Genomic DNA, 7,961 nt, shown 5'->3' on the forward strand with positions numbered 1-7,961 from the left:
AAACCCTGGGTGATAGTTCTTTTGCTTAGAAAGCACTTGGGAAAGTGAAAGAGATTTTGGCTCTCAGCCCTCACCCTTTGTAGTTGTTTTAAGTGTTTTAGGATAAGGCTGCTTAATCTTTCCTGCCAATTCCTACCTCTGAACTTACGAATTGTGAATAGTCGCTCCATCCTGCACCCATTCAGCTCAACCCAAGTAGGGAGAGTGTGGTCTATGGATGGCAGGAATCCTAGTCCTGGCTCTATCACTAACCCAAGGGCTGAACCTGGGCCCCTGTTCAGAAGAGTCACTTGTATCCCCTGGAACAGTCCCATAGATGGCAATTACTCTGTTGGAGGCCAATATTTGTACGCCCCGGATCTCAGCGCTTTGCCACAATAAAGCGAACGATCCCATTCCAGGACAACACGATTCCACTGTGATCTATGTTTGGTGCCCCTCCAATTTTCTCTGCCCTGCTCATGGCAGGCAGATGAACCCTTTAAGAGACGTTTCCCCCGCAGATTGCCCCTTTTGTAAAAATACTGCCCTGTGAGCTGTACTTTAGTTACATTTTAACCAGCAAATGCTCCCTGGGGAGAAAGAGCAGTAGAAAGCATGGGGAGGGTACGACAGCCCTGGTCCATTCTCAGCCAGCCTTCAATCAGTAACTCATGGAGGGTTTGTGCCATGCGCTGCTAGGAACTAGCTGTAATGAGTAACCGGGACCCTCTGTGCTTATGCACTTCCCTGGTACGTTCTGAAAAGGGTTCGCTGGCAATTGATGTGGAGCTAATTGGGGCTGTTGGGTAAAGCTGGCCCAGGGGGGGTTATAACCCCAGGGCCTGCCTCAAAGCAGCGCATGTTGGCCCCAGAACTGCAGCTCTCCTGTCCTGGAAGGAAGCCCCGAACATGGCACTACCAAGCACCAGAGCTGGGTGGATTTCCACACGAGTTCATTGGCAATGTGTGTGGTTTAAACAGCAGTGTAGTCATGTAGCTTGTACACTGCTCAGCTCACTGCTGCTGATAATGGTGCACAGAAAATCATCAGCTGCAAGCCAATTCATTCTTAATAACACTAAGGCTTATAACCCATTGCAGGCGGCCATCTCTAGAAGGTGACATTCGCTTCTATCCCAAGCAGGCCTGGCATACCTGGGAGAGGGAAGCAGGACAGAATAAATTTTCTGATGTGCTGCAGGCATGTGCAAATGTGCACCACCATGGAAACGCCTGCTGCTGGCTGCGGGCACTCTGCTGGCAGCTGGGCAGCACCTGAGTCTCTCTCCTGGGCAGCCACCTAAGCGCTCAGCTTACAGGGAACGCTGGAGGCCAGACATTGTGGGAGAACTTGGGCAGACTCACCTACTGAGGTGAGTAGGGCTGAATCTCTGCTTGCTGTCAGTCACAGGGGAGTTTCTGAAATATACAGATTCCTTCCACAGACAGTAATGAGCCTTGGTCCTGTTCTGAGCAGACTCTGTTCTGTCACAGGTTCTTTTCCCATTATGCCTGAACAAGTGTCATAGAATCATAGGGCTGGAAGGGACCTTAGGAGGTCATCTAGTCCAGCCCCCTGCCTAAATCAGGATCAACCCCGCCTAAGTCATCCCAGCTGGGACCTGGTCAAGCTGGGACTTAAAAACCTCTCAGGATGGAGAATCCACCACCACTCTAGGCAACGCATTCCAGTGATTCGCCAGCCTTCTGGTGAAGTAATTTTTCCTAATATCTAGCCTACACCTCTCCCTCTCTAACTTTAGACCACTGCTCCTTGTTCTGCCATCTGTCACCCCTGAGAACAGTTTCTCTCCATCCTCTTTAGAGCTCCCCTTCAGGAAGTTGAAGGCTGCTATGAAATCACCCCTCAGTCTTCTCTTCTATAAACTAAATAAGCACAAAGCCCTCAGCCTGTCCTCATATGTCTTGTGCTCCAGCCCCTTAATCATTTTTGTTGCCCTTTGCTGAACCTGCTCCAACACATCCACATCTTTTTTATACTGGGGGGCCCAAAACTGGACACAATATTCCAGATGTGGCCTCACCAGTGTGGAATAGAGGGGAACAACCACTTCTCTAGATCTGCTCGCAATGCTCCTCCTAATGCACCCTAGTATGCCATTAGCCTTCTTGGCTACAAGGGCACACTGCTTACTCATATCCAGCCTTTCATCCACCAGACCCCCTAAACCCCTCTCCCCTGTCCTGCTGCTTGGCCAGTCAGTCCCTGCCTGGGTCCATCTTCCTCATAGTCTAGCCGTATATGGCTGCATTTCAGTGATGCACATGAAATAGCTCCTTAGAGGAGGCCTGCAAGCCTCTTTGATTTTTATCAAAAATGCACACTGCTCTTTCCTCCTTATCTGAGCTAAATTTTTTGAGTCTCAGCCCACCTCAGGCATCCACGGCCCATTTCCCAAAGCCGTCGCTTCCTTTCCTGGGAGAACGTCAGAGCTCACCGACAGACCCACGCTCACACCAACATTCTGGAACCCCTGTTTTATTCCCATTAGCAACTCTGACAGGACAATACAATTATTTATCAGCATCTCGATGCTACAAAATATTGTCTGAGCGGGAGGTGGTAAAACAGGGCTGGACCAGCAGCATGTTGCCAGCAACGCTGCCAAGCACGCGCCTATCATCGAACGGCAGGGATGTGCATGGGAAGTGCACAGGATAGCTAGCCCTGAACACAAGCGATGGACTGATCACAGCTACACGCTCAGAACCACTCCCTGCCAAATGCAAGTGTGGCAGGAGAGCATTGGATGCCGCAAGTTGCCTGCATCCAGGCTGTGATGCCATTGTCACAAGCAGCAGCACTATCAGGCACGGCAAAGGGAAGAAGGAAGCCTGGATAGTTGCTAGGGGTAGGGGACCATCACTTCGCAGAAGCAGAGATGAGCCTAAGCAGACAGGTAGCTCTTGTGCAGCTTGGGTCTGTCTCCAGCAGGGACAGACTCATCTAAGCAGCCACGCTGCATGTGACCGGAGGAGGTTACGGCCCCCATCATGCATCTGAATGTTCAGATGGGCCTGATCCAGCACCCATTACATACAGTGTAAAGATTCCCATTTATATCAGAGGGCTTTGCATCCGGCACTGTATTCCATGGGTGATTTCTTCTTACAATCCAGATCAGAACGTCATGGCTCAGGACTTGACTCTGGGCTGGGTCTACCTGAGGTTCACCTGATCTTTCTAACTCATCATCAGGTAGGGTTACACATTACTAGAGAAAGTAAAATCCTGTCCCTGGCTTTCATTTTTTTAAAGTCTAGCAGCTGGGAAAAAAAAACAAGAGGAAGAAACTACCCCGGAGGACGGGACTCTGGCAGCAGGTCTGCAGTCAGATTCAGGATTTGTTGTCCTTTTCTGCCTGGGGAATGGACCAATTCAAAGCAGATCATGGACGATAAATCTGCCCTCGATACAATTTGCCGAATGAGGGGGTAACCAACCCTGCATGGATCTGTTTAACATTGAAAGGGTCTGTTAATTCTTCCGCCTTCCCCTGCAGATGGTCATCCAGTTTTCTTCCTTCTCTGCACCATGCTGCATCTGTCCAGACCTCCTCCTCCCTGTGACAAGCAAGGTTTTTGCAATCTATACCCCAGTCATTCTTTGGTGCCCTGTCCTGGGAGGACCCATGCACACAGAGTTTGTACAGCTCCATTCACAGCATGTTACATTGATCTTCTCCTTCCTAAAGGAGGTGGTTTGATTCAGATCAAATGGTGAAAGCAAGGAGTGTTGGGAAGTAGCTTTCCTGTCCTCGGCTCGGTGGCGTGCATTATGTTGCAGGGGACTGTCACTTGCTAGACTGGCACAATGCGATATGTTTACATGGTATAACTCACCATGGGGGTTCCTTTAGCTGCTCTGGGTCTGCTCTGAACATTACAAAGACTAGAACCTTTTCACAACAGACCGGCCAAGTTTAAGTTAGATGATACCTGATCCCCACCTCCGATACATCACTTTTATACTGGGTCAGCTCCATTGGTTTCGGTGGCTATATACCTGCCTTGGTGGGGTTACTCCTAATTTACACCAGCAGCAATGAGAGCAAATCCAGACCAGAACGTCTGGGTTCAGAAAAGCCCAGTTAGTATTTTCTGTATTGGCTGGGAAGCTGCTAAAGATACTGGGGCAAGTCAGGGATGGCAAAGAACAGTATGAATCCTCAGTCTAGACTTAGGCTACATCTACACTACCATTGAAGACTGACCCACTCAGGGTCGATCTTCTGGGGTTCGATTGCACATGTCTAGTATGGACACGTGAAATTGACCTCTCAGGAGTCACAGTCAATCCCTGTACCCCTTGCAAGACAAGAGGAGTAAGGGAGACGGACGGGACAAACTCTCCCATCAACCTTCACCTATACTGTAGAGCCAGACAAGTTAGCTGAGTGCAGATACATCAATTTTAGCAATACAATTGGTGTGGCTAGAATTGTGTATCTGCAGTTGACTTTCTTGGTCTAGTGTAGACATTGTCTTAGTTTCTAGTAACCAATGCAGCCTGCTGGTCATTTTTGGCCCCCGAGTTAATTTAGTGCCGCGGTTTAATGCATACTGTGCTCCACGGGCAACATCTAAATAGTGACGAAGTGGGTCTGTCCCATGAAAGTGCATCACCTAGTAAATTATTTTGCTAGTCTTTAAAGTGCTACTCGACTGCTTTTTTTGTTTCGATAGGCAACATCTAAGTTGTCCAAATGACTCTGTGTGAAATTCTTCGGGGTCTGCAAAGGAAGAAGTTTGAACCCCCCTCGATTTAGGGAACTAAAAGCCAATTAACCAACTGAACCACACTCCTGTCCCAGGGCAGCTCCTCCAGCACGGAGCCGTGCTGCTCTGATCCCATTTATGGCTATTAAAGGCTCAGTGGGACCAGGTAGTTCAGAGGCGGCTTGTACATAAAACAAACGGACAAAGGGAAATCTGGTCTGTAAAGTCTAACCCAGGGCTCTGTTAGAAGCCTTGGAGCTGTCTGTACAGGCATCTCTGCCAGGCTTTCTCAAAGCCCAAATCCGACAGTAGGCAGGACAACTAGTTAGCTAGCCAAGAAGGCTGCAGAGCTATCAGTGGGTCTGGGTGTCACGCTGACCCTCAGAACCCTGCTGAGCTGCTGTGGAGAGACAGGAACAGCCACCAACCTTGCTGAGAGCTCTGTGAGGTCCAATCAGCACCACGATTTGCAGTCCGTTGCCTTTCAATTTTTAAGCTCGCAGCTATTTTCAGCTTTTTGATACACATGAGATCCTGATATAGCCATGTGACAGCTCAGGCCATCAAGGTAGCTAGCAGTGTGACTAGTGCCTCAGCGGCTTAGCTAAGATCAGGGCCTCACTGTGCGAGGCACTATGAAAAGGCAATAGTGAGACGTGTGCCCTGTCTCCAGGCACGTAGTCTAAACAGAGAAAACAGACAAGGGGTAGATGAGGAAACCGAAGCACAGGGAGGTGAAGTGACTTGCTCAAGGTCACACAGCAGGTCGGTGGCAGAGCTGGGACTGAACAGCAGCTCTCCTGAGTTCCAGTGCAGTCTCCTAGCTGAGCCACTGAGGCACATGGGAACTTTGACTGCTGCTGGACTATGGTGGAAGTGGTCCTATTTACTCCAAGCCTGGATGTGGCCCAGACAGAGGGCACGGCTCTCAAGCAAATGTCTGTCAAAGCCAATAATCTCCACAAGGACAAGGAGGCTGTTCAACTCCAGAGACAGGGCCATTCTGGGGAGGTTCCAGGGTGGGATGGATTCCTCCAGGCCCAATAGCTGCATTAGGAGTTTTTCAGAGTCAAGCAGAAGAAATGCCTCAAGGCGAAGCCCAGCAGGCATTTTTCCATTGATGTCACTGAGCTTTGGGTTAGCCCACAAGGGGAATTTGGGACTGTACCTTAACCTTTGAGGACGAGCTGGCAACGCCACAGCTACTCCATCATGAAAGGTCCTTCTACCACTTCTGAAAACACATGCACCAAACGGTGACAGTTTAGCCTTTCCTTCCCTCTGAGGCAAGACCTGATAAACATACAAGAGCAGCGCTAGGTGGGTAAAAGCAGCTGGCTGAGATCCAGCATTTGCAGCAGTGGTGCCCAGCGAATGGCTAAAGGCATAGATACGGACCTGGTGGAATTTGTTTGGCTGGAGGTGACCATGTGTCACCTGCTGGCTCAGTGGGTGCTTTGCCCTTTGAACTGACACCGTCCATATTATAACCTCTAGTAGAGTTTGTAACCAGACAGGGCCTTGTTGGCTTACAGGCACTTGGTTAGCTGCCATGACAGAAGCGCTACCCCGCCTGTATCCTAGTTCAGTCTGTGGGTGCTTTCCTAGACCAGTTTTGGCACATTTCTTCTGCTGTGTCCATAGAACTTCCCACACCAGGCCTGCGACATTGCTTTGGCCAGGTCTGCTCCCTCCCAGGACATTGGAGAAGGCACAGCGGCATATGCTGGCGGTGCCGGGCCAGGCACGCTGTCACCTGTCAACATCCTATGGGCTAACTTTCCCAGAGCGCACTCCTACCACGTGGCTGGGGTGCATTCCCACTATACGGCCCACTATACTATTTGGATTCCCTACTATTCCCACTATACTATTTGGATTTCGGAAGTCCCCCACAATCTCCTTTAGGGCTTCGCTGTGCAAGGTGCAGTACAAACACACAAGGCGCAGCAGCTTTTGCCACAAAGGACGGACAATTTCAGGCAAGTTTAACAAAGAGCGCGAAGGAGTAGGGACAGGAGGAGGAGGGCTACTGTGAAGGGCATTGTATAAATGAGGTATGTGGAGAGCTTCATGGAAAAGAGGCTGCTGTCAAGAAAGTGGCATTTGTCTAAAGAAGCAAATTACTAGGCTGCTGTTCATAGCTGTGGCATCGCCATCCCTGGGGGGCTTTAAGACCAAATTAAACAAACATCCCTCAGGAATGGGCTAGTTATTACTGTGTCCTGCCTGAGTGCAGGGGATGGGACTAGCTGACCTCTTGTGGTTCCTTCCGGTCCTACACTTGTGTGATTCTATGGTTAGAGAGAGGAGGAGCTGCTCTGTGTGTGTGTGTGTGTGTGAGAGAGAGAGAGAGAGGGAGAGGTGTGAGGACCAGAGGCAGGGTGGCCATGGGTGGCCCATACATCCCCATTTGGGAGGCTACACCCTCCCTTGCCTCTTCTGCCTGTTTCACCTCTTCCTCCCAAGGTGCCTTTTGCCCCTTCTGCTTCCCTGCTCTCAGCAGCTGCCTGATGGGTGCAGCCCCATAGAGCAGCCCAGAGGCCTTGCTGGCCCACTGGTGCCTGGAGCAGTCCAGAGGAGTCCCATACCTCAGCCAGTGGCCATGGCCAAGCCCTGAGCCTGGGCTGCCCACAGGAGCTCAGAGTCCTGCTATGATCCAGAGGGGAGCATTAGCTGAGGTTTGGGCCCTCAAGCCTCCCTTACCCCCCATGCACAGGAGTGCAGGTTGAAGCAAAGGTGGGATGGGCTGACACAGAGAGGAAGATGAGCACAGGTGGGGCATTGAGGCAGGAAAAAGCAAATAGCGTCAGCAGGAGCCAGGTGAAACAAAGCAGCGCATGGCTGTGTTGGGCAAATAGCTGCTGAGCGGCCACACGTCTACCGCGTGTCATGGAAGTGTCATCCACTGGGGCGTGTATGTGTGTGTGTTACTGGCTCCCTGTTTTGTCAATCTGCAGCAACAGCAGCTGTTGCAGCCACCAGCTGGAGGCCCCTCGGTTTGTGAGCTTGCGTTGTAGGCGCTTGGCTCGTAGCTCCAGATGTCCCTGGTTCGACCCCGGTACATTGTCCAAGACGGCTGTCACTCTCCAAACAGTTTAGACGACAATGTTCTGAGCTGGGAGACAGTGGCAAAGCACTGCATGGTGAGTGTGTGTGGGGTGCGGGAGGCAGTGGGGAGGTGATCCCTTGTGGTTGCCACTGCTGCCACCTGCCCACCCATGTCCCAAGTAATTGCG

Source organism: Carettochelys insculpta, chromosome 1 (assembly GCF_033958435.1).
Source record: "Carettochelys insculpta isolate YL-2023 chromosome 1, ASM3395843v1, whole genome shotgun sequence".
NCBI classification, from domain to species: Eukaryota; Metazoa; Chordata; order Testudines; family Carettochelyidae; genus Carettochelys; species Carettochelys insculpta.